At 38.0% G+C, this 19654-nt stretch overlaps 1 protein-coding gene and 1 long non-coding RNA gene across 3 annotated transcripts in view; one reads left to right on the top strand and one right to left on the bottom strand.

Annotated features, from left to right (window-relative positions):
- The window catches only part of Lmo3 (LIM domain only 3), a 219289-nt gene that overhangs the window by 119537 nt on the left and 80098 nt on the right, over nt 1-19654 (top strand). The gene's annotated exons all lie outside the window — the stretch shown is intronic.
- On the bottom strand, nt 1055-18697 carry Gm30332 (predicted gene, 30332). The gene is made up of 5 exons (NR_126082.1): nt 18341-18697; nt 15415-15499; nt 14414-14483; nt 5846-5993; nt 1055-2739 (listed from the first exon to the last, which is right to left on the bottom strand). It is a non-coding gene; the product is annotated as a predicted gene, 30332 (long non-coding RNA).

Genomic DNA, 19654 nt, shown 5'->3' with positions numbered 1-19654 from the left:
GGATTTGATGGCTGGAGAACCATCATCATTATTATTATTTTGAATAACACAACTGTAAAATGTTATTCCTTCTTTATAACATTCCACCTTTTCCTGTGTTCCCAAACATCCTATCTGTGCCATTGTCTGTCTCTGAAGAAACCTCTGATTACATGTTCCTAAAGCTGGCCTATTAGAGGCAATTTCTTTTGGTTTTTCTTTGTTTTAAAGGCATTGTTATTGTTTTTCTGAGAAAGGTTTTATATTTGCTTCTCCTTAGGAAAACAATTTCACAGGCTATAATTTTTTAAATAGTTGTGTGTGTGTTGACATTTTATTACATGAAATTTAAATTTTAATTCTGATCTGAAAATCTATATATTAATAAGGTCCCGTTACCAGCCACTATGACTGTAGTAGACCTCATACATTACTTCAGGGTCTTTGATATATTTTAGCTTGAATAGAGCAACACATTATCTCAAGGCTCATCTTTTCAAATCCATCTTCACTGTTGCTGTCAGAATGACTGATCAAGACTAACATTTAACATGACTTACTTTTTTCCCAATCTCTATAAGATTGAGAAGTAAAATAGAGAACAAGAACTCTAACATGAAATACAGAGACCCATACACTAGGTCACTAAGCTTTGCCTACTCAGGTTCATTTTCTCCTTTTTTTTCTTCTCACACACGCAAAGCTTTTACTTCCATAATATTGAATTAATCAAACCTATTAGATAAGGTTCTTGGCTTTCAATAAAACGTAAATAAAATATAGATAACAAGTAAAGGTTTAAGCTTAAGGAATGAAAATGTACTGGGAGACGAGAATTGTGAGTTTTGGAGGATGGTCTCTAACCAGCACTACTGTTGGGAACCACTGTTTTCAAACCAGAATAGGAAGAATGAATTTTCTCTCTCTCCAGGGACAACCATGAGACCAGAGATTTGACAGCATAAAGTTTCTTAAAATTTAGAAAGTTTTCGCAACACCCTTTGCCTGTGAAATTCTCAAGTGACCCTAGGTGTATAGATATATGAAATAGATATATGTAAATCAAACACTTGCTGATATTAAATTATTTCAAACTTTATTTTAAAACAATTCTTTGGTTTACATATAATTTTAAAATTTATCAATGATTAAATTAAAATTTTATAATAATGGGAGGACTATTCTGGTTTATTTTTACAGGAGGAATTGAATTTGGCAGAACACACTGCAGGGCATAGAGCATCTTCAACCTTTTTACAGGGGTAATCAATACTCAGACTGTAGAATCACGGCTGCTGAGAGCACACTTGGCATAAATGTTCAGTACAAAATGGCAGACAGATGTTTAGGACCATTTCAGAAATTGTTGAAAATTGTGTTCTAATTTCAAGCCAAAATTCATTTAGTGTTTCTTTTATAAAACTCAAGTCAGCAACTCAAACAGCTGTTTTTGAAATCAAGGATTCTAACACAACACAATGCAAAGGCAGGCTAATTCAATACTTCCTGACAAATTTCTAAATTGGTTGTGGATGTGTGACATTCGTACAGAGAGAAAGACAATTACTGCTCATTCCATAACACTGTCGGTTCTTGATGTGAACGAGCTTCTTACGTTAGCAATTGCAAGATATGGCAATGTGTGTCTCATAATACTTGGAAAAGATCTAAAAATCAAAGTACGTGTGCATGAAAAACCTCAGTGACATCTTCATTTGGAATAGCCCAAACCAGGAGCTTACATAAATACTTATTAACGATATTTATGAATGGATACATGGACTTGAGTTTAACAAGCAATGGACTACCAGTCAATAACAAGAGAGGGAAAAAACATGGAAACATACAAATCAATCATGCAGAGCCAAAGAAGTCAGATAAGATAGGATGTTCATTGAGGCTTCATTTATTGAAAACCCCTATTAGTAATTACTCTATAGTTAGAGTAGCTGTTTTCAAACGTAGGTACAGAGAAGGAAGTGTGAATATGAAGGATTCCAAGAGATTGCCGGGAACTTGAGCAGTAGTGAATACTCAATTTTCTTGCACATACTGAGGTTTTCACAAATTTGCCAGGAACAGACTTGAAATATTTTCAATACAGTGGATGCTAATTATACACCACTACAACCGCTTAAAGTAACAACCCCTGCGAATCAGAGATGATTGCTTTATGCCTGGACATAAGCCTAAATTGATCCTCCACATTCCCTAGAACCTAGGAAGACAAACCCTGGAGATCCTACAAATTCCCATCCACAAAGAGTCTTAGAGCAAAGAGGGAAGAGAAGTGAGGGAAACTACGTGAAGTAGAAGCATCTCTCAGTCAGGCATGAAGATCAGTTGCAGCGAAAACGACTGTCTGAACTCACATGTTGCTCATGATATGCTTGAGTACAAAGACCTGGTGGGAAAAGAGTCCACCACCGGTATTTCACCTAGGACAGTTTACAATATCTAGGAAGAGATTTAAAATCTCTTCCTCACTATCCATGGATTCATTGTCTTAATATTTTTTTTCTGACAGAATTCTACCCCCCAAAAACCCATGCTCTTGTCATGGTTCTCATTCTTGTCATTCAAGGATATACACAAAGTCTCTTCTAGTGTGTCACCTTTGGATCAGAGTCCAGTGTAATTCAGTACTTTTTCCCAGTGGCACCTTCTCAACTCTTCTTTGCAACTGTCTGTGGGTCTACATCTGTTCCCATTTGCTGCAAGAGGAAGCTTCTCTGCTGATGACTGGCTAAAGGCACTGATCTATGAGTAGAGATTATAATTAGGAATCATTGTATTGGTTTTCTTTTGTAGACCAGTGGTCTTTGATTTAACTCTCAGTCACTGGGCTACCTAGTATCTGCTTCTTGGTTACCCAAGAAATGTATGCTACAGATTCCCTACCATGGAGTGGGGCTTAAGTCAAATTAGACATTGGTTGGCTATTCCCACATGTTCTATGGCACCATCACCTGGCATATTTTACATGAAGAACAGACCGTATGTCAAAGGTTTTGTTGTGTTGGTAGAAAAGTTTCATTTTCAGTAGCCTACAGACTACCTTCCCACACCAAAGAGACCATAATCTAGTCACTAGAACATAGACGTGAACGCTCTACCCACAGGACACTTGCTCAACCGTGTTCATTGTGGCTGTATTCATAATAGCCAGAAACTGAAAACACATCTAGATGCATCTCAACAGAACAGATTTTTTTAAAAAGTGATACATTTACACAATGGAGCATAACTCAGTTCTTAGGAAAAATTAAAAAATGACATAATGAAATTTGTAGACAAATGGGTGGAACTAAATATATATATATATATATATATATATATATATATATATATATATATATATTCTTGGTGAGGTAACCCAGAACTAGAAAGACAAATAAGGTTTGCATTCACTTTAAAGGGAATGTTAGCCATTAAGAAAACGATAGCAATCCACAGACCCAGAGAGGTTATGTAAAGAGGAAAGGTCTAGGTGGGGATTTATAGAGCAGGAAGGATCTGGTCCTGGGGAAATGGAATGGATGGAGAGAGTGCTGGGAGAGATGGTTAGAATTGAGGGGCATTTGGGGGTAGTGTGAGATCTAGTGAAGTGGAAACTTTCTAGCATCTATGAAGTTGATCCTGATGAGGACTCCTAGTAAGAGGGGACATGGAATCTCAACTGGCCATTTATGGGTTCCATTCAATTGAGGGGTTAACTAAAGGGGTCTAATGGAAATCCCCAAATAACCAAGGCTGGTGCTAAGAGAAAGGCTGCTCTCTGAAAACTGACAGCAGGAGCCCCATTGTTGAGGACAGCATCTATATAACTCATTGAACATGGAGAAGTTGAGCTAGAGAAGTCCCTTTTCTTTATAAATATATTATTCTTCATCTTCTGCTTCTTGACAGAACATTCACCTACTTTCCTACTTCCTCAATGTACCAAGTTCACTGTGTGAACTTGGAAGAAAGTAGACATCCTATCTTAACTACTGTTGGGTTCCTAATAGCTAACTGCATACTCTTGATATCTCCTTTATCTGCTATTTATTATCCTTGTAAACAAGGATCAAAATTCACTGAGTATCTGAACCACTCTAAACTAATGTAGTAACATGTATGAGCACCGCAATATCATGTGTGCAATGTATCCATGACCCTGGTCTCATGCCTTCCTCGTCCCAGCAAAGCATGACAACAATCAATCAACTACAGTATTCAGGATTTGTATTCTTATTGCTCTGTGAGGCAGAGCGTCTGGGTATAATAGAAAACAGCTGTTAGTCATTTAAGTGTAAAGAGCAAATGTGGCCTGCAGACATGGATCAGTGGTGAAGAGTATATAATAATCTTGCAAAGAACCTGAGTTTGGTCCACCCAGTCTGCCTGTCCAGTGGCTCGCAATGGGCTTAAACTCCAGTTCAAGCTTATCCAATCCCCTCTTGTAGTTTGCATGGGCTCATGCACACATATACACATCATCTAAAAATAAATTTTAAAAAGAATATAAAATACACTATTGTGAGAAAGTTGGGTAAATAAAAGAATGGTCAGGAAATGTAGAATGAGACTCTGAAAATGACAGGACTAAGTTTTACCTCAGCAGATACAACAGTGACTGTTATCACATGGCTTAATCCAATGAGGACATGACTGCTCACTCATGACCAGGGGCAGCGATGGTGAACCCCAAGGCTTGATGTTCTGCAACTTTTATCAGAAGTGGCTACTTAATTGCCAGAATGGTTTTGCTTCTGGATTGAACTCTTTGCAAGACTAATTGTTTATTAGAATTCAAGGAGCACGTCTTTTCTGCCACCATGTTTTGAAGTAAACCTCCCAACTGCCTTCTCCTCCTGGCAACCTCATTTCTCAAACTCTAGTTTCAAATGTACTGGGGTCTTGTCTGTCCCAATCAACGTGGGTAACTACATCTTTCTTGTCTCATCTTTTCATCCCTACTCACTCAATTGTAGAATTTTAGTATATTTTATCATAATTAATTACTCAAATCATTGCCTTTCCGGTCAAAATAGCCAATGCGATCATCATTGTGAAACCAATTGTGGAACCAGTGTGGAAGCAAACGTGGTCCCCCATTTATGGGACAGTCGCCAAGCAACCTGCTCACATATCACTGGTAAAAGGGACAAGAATCCTAAAGGTCATGACCTCTTTCTTTTCCACATCTGCACTGAGGACTCTGGGTGTGCTTTGAATAGAATCCTCACAGTTTATGTTTGATGAGTGAGCAGATTTGACTTTGGATTAGGAAGATTTGAAAAGTACTATATGAAGCAGGCCCAGCAGAGTTAATCCTTCTGACCAGAATGTTAAGATGCATGGTCAGTATGTTTAGAGCAGTGTTCAGTGCTTAGAAAAAAAAAGGTAAGCTTGGGAGTCTTGGATTTTTACAGGGATAGGAAAGATGGGTAGCCAGTTTCACACACAAACATAGAAGTAACTTTAAAGGAGCCGCTGAGCTGCTGAGAGCTCACACACAAAATAATAAAATAATGTTTAAAACTTAAAACAGAAAGATCCTGATGTAATCAAAAGACCATCGGAGTTGAAATTCACATAATCCACGATTTTGTCCAGACCGAGCCAGTCCAGACCAAAAACAAATGTTAAATGCCAGGAAGTAAGACCCAAACTTCACCTAGTTTCTAGAAATTTAACATGCTAATTCAAATTGAAATGTGATAATCCCTGTTTCCTGGATTGATAACACGTAAAATACACTAAAAATTGGAAAAACAGAGAAACATATCATATTTATAATTACTAGTCTGATGGGTATGTATAGAAAAATATAAATGTGAGATTTTAAACAACACTGGCTTTGTAATTCTAGGGAGCTAACCTTGGAAGGCAACAGTGTGACCAGCAGTTCCTGATGTTCAGTTATTAGTTCCGTCTGTCCTTCCTGTACTAGAATGTCATTTATAAGACCGATTGGGGCTTCTGCAGCCGTTTCCACGTATAATCACCAGAGAACATTTTACATGGCCCTGTGTAAAGTATATAAAGTGTGTATATCAAATACTAACCGGTAAAAAAAATCATAGATAAATTTATTTTAAAATAAGTCATTAATATATATAATATAACATTATACTATATATATAATATAACATATTATATATATATAATATAACATATAATTTATTGGAATTGAAAACTTATTCCTACACAACTGAGGGTAATAAGAACTGAGGGTGATAATTTTTATATAAACAAACTTTGCCTAAATTTTTGACAGTATAAGAAATAGAACACCTTAAACATTTTCAGAGTTCGTTGTTGTTTGGATTTGACAGGTGTAACTAGGTAGAACAAAACAGCAGAGGCACATTCAGGGCTATTTCAGAAGTTTCTCAAAATGTTGGACTTATCCAAAGCAAAAATTAATTTAATGACTTTTCTAAAGAAACTCAAGAAAGAAATTCAAGCACAAGTTTTAAAGTGGGCCAGTCTAACAATAGAGTCCGAAGATGTGCTAACATGATATACACTCAGGACTGTTTGTAAGAAGGTATGAAAAGACTTTCTTTTCCATAACCATATCACTTTGTGTCTGTGGGGACAGAAAACTTAGATTCCATGAAAGTTTTGGAATATATGGCTAACTGTAGGCTTCGCCCCAATCAAGATGCCTCAGGCAGAGTTACTTGGTGTTGTGTAGTCTGATGGCATGCACTACACTTGATAATATTGCTGTGTGTTTAAAACCCAGATGCAATGGGGTCACATTGCACAACTAGCAAAAGCTGCCAGACATCCTCAGGCTCTGTGCACACTGGATTTTGAACTACTCATTTGATCATCATGCATTCAGAAATTTTCACTGTTGGTAAGTATTTCACAAACCTTGGTGGGGTCAGGACCCACAGTTTAACAAGCTGGGGGTAAACCACAATGACTGAGAAGGAGGTCGGAGAAAGGGCCACATTAAGACACACACACACACACACACACACACACACACATACACACACACACTGTTTGAAACTCAGTTTGATTTATGATCATGGAAAACCCATATCCAAAGGAATGTCAATCTTTACAAATTACTGTTTCCTTATGTCCACCACAGGCTCCTGAATGAATGCACCAATTATAAAGCTAGAACCCCCAGACCCAACAAAGAATTCAGTGAGTCAACACACAAAGACTTCAAGATGGGCTCCATGGATAAAGGCTGCTCTCAAGATTCACAACCTGAGTTCAATTTCCCGGTCATAACTGCAGGAGAAAACTGAGTCCCTGTTATCTACACACACACACATACACACACACACACACCCACACACACACAGCATAGCACATACACACACACACACACATACACACACACCATAGCACAAGCAAGTACACACACACACACCATAGCACAGCCACACACACACACACACACACACACACAGAGAGAATAGCACAGGCACACACACACACACACACCAAACAAATACAAAAATACAATTTTGAAGAGCACTTCAAGCAAGAGAATATGTTATCAGATGGTCACTAAACCTTGGCGTGAAATCAGGATCTATGTCCTTTAATATGAAATAAGTATATGTGAATATTATGCTTAAAAGATCCTGATTGTAGTTTTATTTACATACATAAGAGCTTATATTTAATAATGACTAAGGTATAATTTTTCAAAACCTCTGACACAGACTATGAAAGGAGTTACGAGCTATTCAATGAGAATTGCATACATATGACACAAGGCCTGTATCCCAGCACCAGGAGGCAGGGGTAAGCAGATCTCCAAGAGTCTGAGGCCAGTCCGGTCCTCAGAGAGAGTACCAGACCAATTAAGGCTAAGCAGTGAGAAACTATCTCAAAACAACCTCAAAAGAATAAAACTCAAAATAAGAAACCGTAATGAAAATAGCAAATCTAGGTTTATTGCACACAGAAGAAATGCAACCTGCTTATTGTGACACAGTTGCCACCCAAGACGACAAAAAAGAAGCCTTGAACTTCAGAGTGAGCCCTTTTGTTTTTGACTCTGCGTTTTCGAAGGCTGGCTGAGTATATACGATTTATAATATGGCTGACACTTGTTTAAGCTAATTATCTATATATTTTCAGCGATGGGAAAAACAAAGAATGATAATTTATGATACATAAAAATTATGAAAAGCTCAAAATATAGTGTCGGTATGGAAAGTTTAATTTGAGAGGTGCTGAGCCTTTCGGTGTGAGCAAAGGTTACAGGGGCTTTTAGAGAAGAGATGGCATTGCCCTTCATACTGAAAACATGCAATCCTCCTTCAAAAAAAAATGACCTGAGAAATTAATTTATAAACAAATCCAAAAATCAGCTCTCTACAGCTTTCTCTTCTCTCCCACTCTCCCCCTCCCGCCCCCGAGAAAACAACACTTAATTTCTAAGTGATCACAGAAATCCTGATCTTCAGAAGCAAATTCGGGACGTTGCTACCCCATTTATTCGGCGCAAGCTTTTGGTCTTGAGTGTTCTTTGTTTTAGACAAGTTTAATTTGACTGCGTGGACACTTTGAAGCGAACTTAAGCAGAAGAGAGCTGAACTCGGGGACTCCGGACTCAAATCACTGCAAAGCCCCCGGCAGGCAGGCGCTGAAGGGTGTTTCTGCATTTTCTTGTAGCTCCTGCTACTTTCGAAGTAAAAAATTCAATAACCTTCTTCCTGGTGCTACATCATGCTTGACACCGTGCTTGACACGGTCAACTCCTCGCAAGTGTTCCTTCTCCTGAAATCAAGAGCCTCTCTCTGACTCCATTCTCACTGTTTTATTTCAAAACTTGACTCTGGACTGGATCCCACACACATGTCGGTGTCTCAGCTCAGCTCTCAGCTCTTGCTAGATGACGCGGTTATGGTAGATTATCCAGGTGTTTATTGACAGAAATAACTCAAAGCATACATATTTCTAGAGTCTGAATTTGAGCTAATGGGATATATGGAAGTCTGTGATTCGCAATAATTCAGTCTCCTCCAATCTTCCATGATTTGACAGATGTCAGTCAGGGATGAGTAGTCCTCTCTGGGGGCAGGGGTGCTATTTCCAGGGAGCTTTCCTTAGAAGCAGTTGTGTTTAAGAGCCCATACCTTAGATTGTTTTTTCTTTCTTCCCAAATATCACTTTTTTCCCTCTGTTATGAGACTTAAAACCCCTAAAGGAATTAAAAAACAACTTAACTTCTACATCCATGATTGGTCCTAATATAACTCATTTATGGGGGCTTAAAATCATTTACAGCATGATCATGCCTGACAGCCAGCATCACAATAAATCAACAGTATCATGATTATTTGAGGCCAAAAATATGAAATACAACCACAAAAAAGATCAGTGCCTACTTTTTCTAAGTAACATGCATGCCTGTATGTGAATGTGTTTGATGCTGTGTGTGTGTGTGTGTGTGTGTGTGTGTGCAATGTAAATAAGTGTTTATGTGTTCATAGGAGTATGTATATGAGGGTGAGTATAGGTGTATGAGTGTGCATGTGTGTATATGTGCTAATGTGTGTGTCTGAGTGTCTATGTTGTATATATTGTAGTGTGTGTTTCTATATATATATGTATGTATATTTATGATAATGTGTGTTGTGGCAGTGTGTTTCTATGGGTATGTGTCTATATATAGTTTTGTGTGTGTGTGTGTGTGTGTGTGTGTGTGTGTGTGGTAATGTATGTATGTGCGTCTTACACGCGTTCTCGCGACCGGCCAGGAAAGACGCAGCAAACCGGAATCTTCTGCGGCAAAGCTTTATTGCTTACATCTTCAGGAGCCAGAGAGCAAGAGAGCAAGAGCGCAAGAGAGCAAGCAAGAGAGAGAGCAAGAGCCAGAGCAAGAGTGCAAGAGAGCGAATGGCGAAACCCCGTCCCTTTTTAAGGAGAATTATTCTCCGCCTAAGACGTATTACTCCCTGATTGGCTGCAGCCCATCGGCCGAGTTGTCGTCACGGGGAAGGCAGAGCACATGTAGTGGAAAACTACCCTTGGCACATGCGCAGATTATTTGTTTACCACTTAGAACACAGGATGTCAGCGCCACCTTGCAACGGCGAATGTGAGGGCGGCTTCCTACATGTGCGTGTGCGATAATGTGTGTATATGAGTGTATTTATGTGTGAGTCTGTATGTTTGTGCTTATATAGTTTCTGAATAGCTGGATATCAGAACGATCCCTCTTTATGGTTCAGTCAGAGAGATTTTGACTTTAATATTTCATATCTGGGCATTAAGAACTTATTAATGTGGAGTATGTAATTTAAGACAAAAACAGGGATTCTGGAAATAATTTTAAAATAAAGCCAAGAAATAGTTTGCATATTAATCACTACTTTTTCTCAAGTGCAAAAATGAAAATCAGTGAGAAACTGCCAGTCAAGGCTTGTCTCAAAGGAATCCTGCAATCTGAAAATTCTTATATTTGGTATCTCTAAATCTACAACATTTCTTTACAATCAAATTTTGAGACTAGAGTTTATGATAGTGATAGAGTGAATTTCCCTTGCACAAGGTCCTAGGTCAACAATCCTCAAAACTCAAAACAAAAGAATTCATTAAATGACTATTGTAGATGTTAATGAGAGTGCACAAGACAGGATGATGGTTTATAGTGCAAGATGACAAAGATCAGGGGCAAGGGCAGCTATTGCTTTATTCCTACAAAACTGAAAACAGCTCAGACGTTATAATCTACAAGATAAACAAACAATTCCGCGTGTTAAACATCAAGGTAAATGTCTTAAATATTTCAACTACCAGTTCTACCAGCCAGAATTAAATCTGTTTCAAGTTAAAGAGGCAATATGATATAAAAATATTATATATGTATCCTCACCTCATAGTTCATTTTTTAAAATGGCTTAGCAGAGAAAAGCACTGCAAATGTGCCGAAGTTTGAATACCCATTATCCACGTGAAAAGAAAAAGGGCCAGGGGTGACTTCTGAAGCTCTAAGCCCAGCACTGGAGACAGAGGCAAGCAGATGCCCAGGCCTTGCCTGCCAGCCCACACAACCTATAAAACAAATCTTCAGATCTGTAGAAGCAGTGAAATGCCCTCGCCCACTAAGCCATCTTCCCATGAAGCTGCGACCTCAAGGGGCTGCAGGAGAAAGTGATGGAGGAAGAGAGCCACTATCCTAAGCACCTACAGGCTCACATGCCTTCACGCACCACATATGCCACACACACACACAAGCAAAGAAGCAAATCACGCTAAACAAGGTGGATAGGCAATGCTATATCTTACAATCATTCACATGAATAGATAAAATATGATCAAATGAGATGTCACAAGGTTTCTGAAATAGAGTGGACTCACCTATATGATAAATAATATACTTGATTTTGTTTCAACTGAACACTGACACGTGGTAATGATGGTGACCGCCTGTCTACTCCATAACATCGCTTAAATGTATCCATCACTATCTGACATACAAATAGCAAAATATAGCATTATCCTTCCTAAAACATTTGACTGAAAGAAAGTTCAACATATGAGGAAATGATAGCAGGCCTACAAGCGTCAAGGAGAAGCGCTTATTATATGACATTAAATTCTAGTTCTAAAGTTGTTCTGGGAATAGTTATTTACACTGCTGGTAAATTTCATATTACAGGTCCCAGTCTATTGAGTACTTTCCTCTTATTCCCATCATAAAACACACACACACACATAAAACAAACACTTGTCTAAATACAGAAATCCTGTCCTAGACTTCTCATATCTCTGTGTTTAAAGTACTCACCAACTGCTGCTACCTCTAATGAAATATATATATATATATATATATATATATATATATATATATATGAGAAATTATATAAATATATAATTTTATAGTTATCTAACATCCTATTGCAATTTCGTTGTCTATATTTTACTGTATATTTCATCAAAAATTAATTATAAAATCAATTTGCTCAATAAGAAAAAATCAGATACAGAAAATATGTGTGGATAGTTCTTAAATATAATTTTATTAAATACAACTATATTTTGATACTGAGATAAGATTAATTTACTTTAATCAGACATGTTTTCACTTATATATTTATCTTAATGTTACTGTACTACAAGAAAGCAGGCTACATTAACTGACACACAAATTCTGTTCTTATTGTGTAATTCTGGGTTCATAATTAACCATTTCCCATCCTTATACTCCAGATCCTTCTCCAATATGGCTACTCAGAGAGAAAAAGCAATAGTCATACGGTTCAGTGGCCAGAGTGCTCCTCATTACATATCAATAAAACACGCATTATCAGGTCTGGGAAGATGGCTGGGTGGGGAATGGCATGTAACTGCTTTTACAGAGGACCCTAGTTTGAGTCCTAGAGCCCCTGTTGGACAGCTCACTCCTGCGTGCAGCTCCATCTCCAGGGGATCTAACAGTCTCTTCTGACCTTCTCCAGCACTGTGCACAGGTGAACAAACCCACACAAAGATACACATATACACAGATCACTCTCTACTGAAAGAAACTTATGGGGCTTAGAATGTAAGCATTTGATTTTACAGCAAGTAAATTTCAGTGTGTGTGTGTGTGTGTGTGTGTGTGTGTGTGTACAAATGCACACTGTGGTAAAATCATGATCTTGCATAGCATAGACAGGTAGTCTAAACTGAGCTACACCTCTGCTTCAGAAATCAATATTTCAAGAGGTCTGATAAGTGTCAGCAATTCGTTAAAATAGGAATGGTATTAGGCTATATATGAAATGTCCATACATCCTGGATCTAAGACCAGGGCATGTGATCTGGCAATAAGTATCTTCCATTATTTGTACTTAGTTATATAAAAGATGATTCAAAGGATAAGTTGCATGTTTAAAATTTACAAATGTTGCCTTTATGTTTAAAAAACAAACTTTTTTTTTTTTAAATCTAGATTGATCAGAGCTGGTGGGGTGGGAAAAGGTGTGTATTTTACTCCGATTGCCCTGGGTACCATGATTTTCCAGGCTCACTTGAACCCTATTTTGGAATAACCCTCTGAATGCTAGAGAGCATGTTGTCTTTGAGCATAGATCATGTTCAAATGGCACTGGAGAGTGAGCTGGCATCTTCACATACTTGATCCAGGCATTGGTGAAATCTTCTCGAACTGTTCAAATACAACTAAGCTCACAGTATCTTTGGGTTGAGATTATGAAATTTTTCCTATGTATTTTTTTCTTCCAACATTGTAATTCAATTATTTCGAGTTTGCCTACCAGTCCATTATGCCTTCAGATTTCAGATTTGTTTGAATTAAATCTTCATTTGGTGCTCAACATAGATTTTATTAAAAATCTTTACAGAATGGAATTTTGATAAATTATATTTTCTAACTGTTGATGTGATTTCTACTAGATAGAGAGAAGAGTCTAGATTTAAGTTGTCCGTTTTCAGTTTCATGATTTCTGTATGAAACCTGAGAGGGTTCAGCCATGACGATGTCACTAGAATTAATCACAATGGCATCAGTGTCAACTCACCAATTCTCTCAGAAAAATACAAATATACAACAGTGATTATAACAACCTTTACAAAATGTTCAAATTTTGAAAAAGTGAACTTTCTGCTCACCATTGGTGTATGTCTATCATTCTTGGGTTTTTGCATTAAATTCCCAGTGTTACAAACAGAAAAAAAAGTAAATAATAAAAAAATAAAAAAAAATTTATTATAAGAAAGCTCTCTAGGGTGATGTAATTATGGCAATTTTAGAAATTGTGGATACAAAGTTTTCAAAGACTTTTCTTTTAAAAACTATGAGGGTAAGCATGGGTACAGTCTAATCTTTAGAAGACAAATTAAAACAGAATAGTATTAGGGAGTAAGGAAGGCTGGATGTAGGCAAGGGGACACAGGAGTCATGAAAGAGGACACAAAGCTCTGACTTCCTCCTTTAAATTCCAACAGAATATTGTTTCTTCTTTGTGATGGACACACAAATTCAAGTGGTGGGGGATGAATGTAATGAAGCAGCAACAGCTTTTAAAAATGCTTTAGAGTGTTTTTTCTTTATTTTATGTGTACAAATGTTTTCTCTACATGTGTGCCTGTGTGTCAAGTGCTCTTGTTGCCTGTGGGGGTCATCAACTTCCCTGGCACTGGATACTGGTGAGAGATCAAGATGGTTGTAAATCACCATGCGAAAACTGGGAACTGAACCTGGATCCTCTGCAAGAGTAGCAAGTGCTCTTAGCTGCTGAGCCATCTCTCCAGCCCCAGAAGGAACTACTTCAACATTCCAAACATCCAACATGTGTTATTCCATTGAGGCGATAGTTATATAAATTGCACTTTCTCTTTAATTTCATCTAACACTCATGGAATAGGAGTTGGACATGACTAGTCACTGCTTCAGCTCACTTGAAAAATCATTTATTTGTTGTAACTTGTTTTGAATGGAGAGATTCAGTACCTTGAATTTTTCTTCTGATTCTTCTTCTGTTAAAACTATATTGATTCACTCCAACATGCAAATTGCACTGCTATACAAAGATATTTCGGGAAAAAATTATTCAGCATGAAATGAATTGTGATGCTTTCAACAATTATTCTAGAAGACAAAAACTGTTCAGCTGAAGCAAAATCATTTCGTACCAACCCAAATGAAAACGAATGTGGTCCCATAGCTAAACTGTGGTCACTAAAATCTAGTAGCTCCTTACTTCTCTATTACATGTCACCTGCATTGGCAGCACATAAAGTGTGGGGCAACTCTCTGTTCCATCTCCTCTGCCCTGGGGGTTAGTGCTGTTTAGAACTTTCAATTAATCACACTCATTTATTTAAAGCTTGGAGGTTTATTATAATGCAGAAGAGAAAACCACATAACCACAAACACACTAGGTCAATGGGTCATTGAATTACTGGCTTGGCCAAAGAAGTAATGTTCAATGAAGAACATTCATATATCTTTATGCAAGTTTCTTCAAAAGGAAATTAATATTTGCATGTCATATTTTAATTACATAGCATATCAAAAAAAAAAAGTAGGGGGCAGGGCTAAAGAGATATCTCAGCAGTTAAAAACACAGGCTGTTCTTCCAGAGGTCCTGAGTTCAATTCTCAGGAACCACATGGTGGCTCACAACCATCTGTAATGGGATCCGATGCCCTCTATTGGTGTCCACAAAGACAGAGACAGTGTACTCACATACATAAAATAAATAAATCTTTTTTTAAAAAAAAAATCTAGGGAAATAAGATGTGGCTTACTTTTTTCAACAAATTCCTTTTTGGTCTTTTTTTTTTTTTTCCTGTAAATTTCCATGGCTACTCAAAACTTCACAGAACTCTTTAAAAGTCACCTTATGGCATATAGAATAAAAATTTGATTGTTAAAAAGAAAACACGGAAATCACAGAAATGTCGCTATTTTATAAAATGAATGAAATGTAATATAAAATAAAGCCTTACCAGACTAGCACCTGAGGTGTCGCGCTGGTCACTTGTGACGTTCACAGGTGCATTCGCTAGCAGTCTCAGTTTTGTTTCTGTGATTCTGATGAAGACAAGGTCAAAGAAACTCTGAGATCTCTGCCCCTGAGTTCCAAACTAGTATTAGGTTGGTTGTATCAGGGAACGGGATCCCAGGGAGGGATTTTCCCATCTGAGAAAATACTGTACATCTATCCTGGACACTTATTCAATTAGCAAATGTCTAACAAGCTCGAAATGATAAGTGCTGTTTAATTTTGCCATTACAATTTTGGCCTCATCTGATGCACATGAAGAACTTGAGTAGGACAGGGACATAGTATCGCGACTCAGTGCCTTCATAAATATAATCTGCTAAATAGACTTTGTCTTGGAAACCTTAGAGATGGAAAAAACACAAAGTATTTTGACCCCGTGGATTCCCCACCTCCATTTTTATGGATAAGTGTTTTCTGCGTACTAGCACTGAAATGTTGATCATTGTTTAAATCAGGAAATTATAGTAAATCCAGTCGGCCACCTTACCTCCAGAACCAACTTTTATAAGCTATTGGTAACTTCCCCTATTCCAATGGTATTTTCTTCCTCTGCAAATACTTTGAGATCATTTATTTACCATATAGTTATGATTAAAGGTTTAATTAATAATTGTTGCTAATACCAAAATACATTAGTGCTTATAGTTGTGTGTGTTTGTGTGTCATTAATTTCATTTTAAATGAATGCAACAAATGCATTGACCAGAGTGATTTAAGGGAGGAAGGATTTGCTTGGGCCTGAAGTTCAAAGGTACAGTCAGTCCATCATGGCGAGAAATCACAGTGGCAGCAGACTGAGGCAGCTGGGCACATGATACTCAATTGTCAGAAGGCAAGAATTATGAATATTGGCTCTCAGCTCACATTCTTTATTGTATTTAGCTTAAAAGATAGCAATTCCCCCAGTTAAGATGAGACATACTTTAATCCAGCTAATTAGCCTAATCCAGATGATCTCTCAAAGGCATGCCTAGAAGTTTGTCTCAAGAGATTCTAGATCTCTTCAATACTGACCATCAGTATTTACCATCACACACATGAGCTACCACTGAGCTACATTCCCAGCCTAGATTCTGTATTCTGGTGGTTTGGGGCAGGTTTCCTGGTAAACCAAGTTTCTCTGTATCTACTATTACAAGTGTGTTGATATGATGTCATCATTGATGCCAGGGAGATAGTTCAGTCAACAATGTGACTGTATTTGCAAAATAGAGATCAAGAGGCCTGATCCTCAGAAGGCACTAAAATCCCTGGGTGGTGGCAAGGTTTGTAGTCCTAGGAATGAGAAAGAAGAGACTGGGAATGGCTGAAGCTTGTTAGCCAGCAAGTCTTGTCAAATCCGTGCACTCCAGGTTTGATGGGAAGACCTGTGTCAAAAGGTGGTAAATAAAAAAGGTGGCATATAAAATCAATTTCTGGCCTCAACATGTACACACATAGACCTAAACATGCCAACGTTCATGCAACACACACATTATTGTTACTTAGTTTTAGTGAATATTTTTTAAACTCTTTTGTAATATTTTATGTGTGTTAGTGGCATGCCAGGCCTTGCATGTGTAGGTTAGAGGAGAACTCTGTCAAGCCAGTTCACTCTTTCTTCCTCTGTGTGCATTCAAGGGATCAATCACAGATACCTGGGTTTGCATAAGAGACACCTGTCCTGCTGAGCCACCTCACAGGCTCAATAGTGTCTTGGTTTGTTCTTGTTTGGTTATACCTTTCCACATTTTATTTTACATTGATTACTTTCTAGAAAGTTCACTTACTGGAAGTCTCTCAGCCAAAAGGCCCTTAGGGTTTAGATGGTAGATTACAAATGTTTGTGAAACCAGATACAGCAACTCTTTTCTATGATGACAGAATTTGAGAGACTGAGACAGGGATGTTTGCCACAAACTGGAGGCCAATCTTGGACAGTGAGACCATGGCAGCCTGAGCTGAGGGTGAGTCCTGTGTCAGACAAACAAGAGCTGGGTCTTTCCTTGTGGAACACGACTGTAATCACATCTACTATGGAGTCTAAGACAACAAGGTCAAAGGTCAAGGCTTGTGAAGGCTAAATGCGAACTTAAGGACAACCTAGGAAGGAACATCCTGTCTCAGATTAAAAAAAAAAATTGTTTTGAAAAAATTGTCATGGGGGAGCAATGCATAGTTTTAAGGGCAAGAGGAAGTTCACTTTGAACACGGTGCTATCTATCTGCATTTAGGTAACTTTTCCAAACCCAGAGTATTCATTTTAAAGCTCAGGAGAAAGAAATAAAACAGAGAAGGACTTAGAGATCACTATGCAGGAGCCTCGAATGTAGAACTCTGTAGTAGCCAGTATTTCAAGAGATCATGTTTTCTGCATCACTGAACTTTCTTTATGTTAGGAAGCACTGAGTGAATTCTATTCCTTTCTGAATAATTGGCATGAAATGAAAGCTTTCAATTGAACTGAATAAAGAAGGTATTTAAGAGGCAGGCACGATGTTACACATCTGGAATCTCAGGATGCAGAAGACTGAGGCAGGGAGATTGTCTCAGGTCTGAGACCTAGCTAGGGTACAGAGAAGCATGCAGGACTACACAGCAAGGCCCTGCCTCAAAAATACTAATCATTTTTGAAAACTGAAGGCAGGCCTTTTCTAAATGTATAATTGAAATGTTTTCATTGTGTATTCATTCTGTATCTTACTGAATACGCAAGAACATTTTCATGTTGGACACTGACAATGTCTCCTGCATAGTCCCATCCTGCGCCCCCAATCTCATTCACCTTCTTCACCCCCTTACAGTTTTCCTTCCACTTTCCTACCACGTACCAACGTTTTATGTATCTATATAAAATAAAGGAACAAAAAAGGAGAGAAAAGACATACCTTTGTGGGGCCAGCTTAATTCATTTAATTGTCTTGCAAATGACAGAACTTCATTCTTCTTTATGGTTGAAAAAATTCCATTCTTTGTATTTGCCACATTTTCTTGACCTGTTGTTCTGTTGTCTGAACAGCAATCTAGGTTGTTTCCACAACTTAGCTGTTTTCACTAAAGTTGCAGGAAGCATTGCTAAGCAGGTGTCTCTGATTTGTTGACATGGAGTCCTTCAGTTGACCAGGAGAGGTAGGGTAGATCCACTTCTATCCCGAGCTTTTGTCCCCTCCGGCAAGAACACACTCAGGACAACCGGAATCTTCTGCGGCAAAGCTTTTATTGCTTACTTCTCAGGAGGGAAGACCCCGAACTGGGAAAATGGCGCTGCTTATATAGCCTGCAGCGTGACGTTTCAGCACCTGATGTGGCGTGACAGCTCCTGATTCATTGCTCGCCCATCACCCCATTACTACAACGCGAGATGGGCAGTGACTAGGCGTGAGTTCACTCTTGCACTTGCGCATAAGGCTTGTTTACTAGTTAGGTGCAGTGGAAGCCAGCGCCATCTTATAATGGCGATTGCTCACGGCATGGCTCTCCACACACTTCTAGCTGTCTGACTGACACACATCACTCCAGCAGTCTTCCATTCTGATCACAAAATCACCAGCATTTATTGTTGCCTCTTTTCTAAACAACGTCCTTTCTGGCCAACGTAAGGTCTTCAGAATCTCCCTGTAGTTTTGATTTTCAGTGCTCTGGTAGCTGATGGGCTTAAACACATCTCAGTACGCTTATTGGCCATGTATAATTGATTGGGCCAGACAGACTTGTAGCTACAAGAGGATTTCTCCCGTTCTGTAGGATGGCTCTTTAACCCAACTGTTCCCTTTGCTGCACAAAAGCTTTTTAATATCATGAGGTCTCATTCATCAGCTGGCATTATTTCCTGAGTGACTGGAATCTCTTCCAGAAATTTCTTGGCTATGCTTATATCTTGAAATGCTTCCTGTGCTTCTTTTTTCTCTAATAATGTCAAATTTTTTAAGTCATACATTAAAGTGTTATTATATATATAATATTCATATATAATATATAATATTCATGTTATATGTAATATTCATATTATATGTATATATATATATATATATATATATATATATATATATATATATATACATTCCTATCTCTTATTTTTCCAGTGTACTTTTCTATTAATTAATTATTTTATTTACTTACATCCTAAACGTTGTTGCCCTTCTGGTCACCTCTTGCAGAGTTCTCCTCCCTATCACCGCTCTGTCTTCTGAGAGTAAGCTGAC

Source organism: Mus musculus, chromosome 6 (assembly GCF_000001635.26).
Source record: "Mus musculus strain C57BL/6J chromosome 6, GRCm38.p6 C57BL/6J".
Classification (NCBI taxonomy): Eukaryota; Metazoa; Chordata; class Mammalia; order Rodentia; family Muridae; genus Mus; species Mus musculus.
This window is presented reverse-complemented; position numbering and strand designations above follow the sequence as displayed.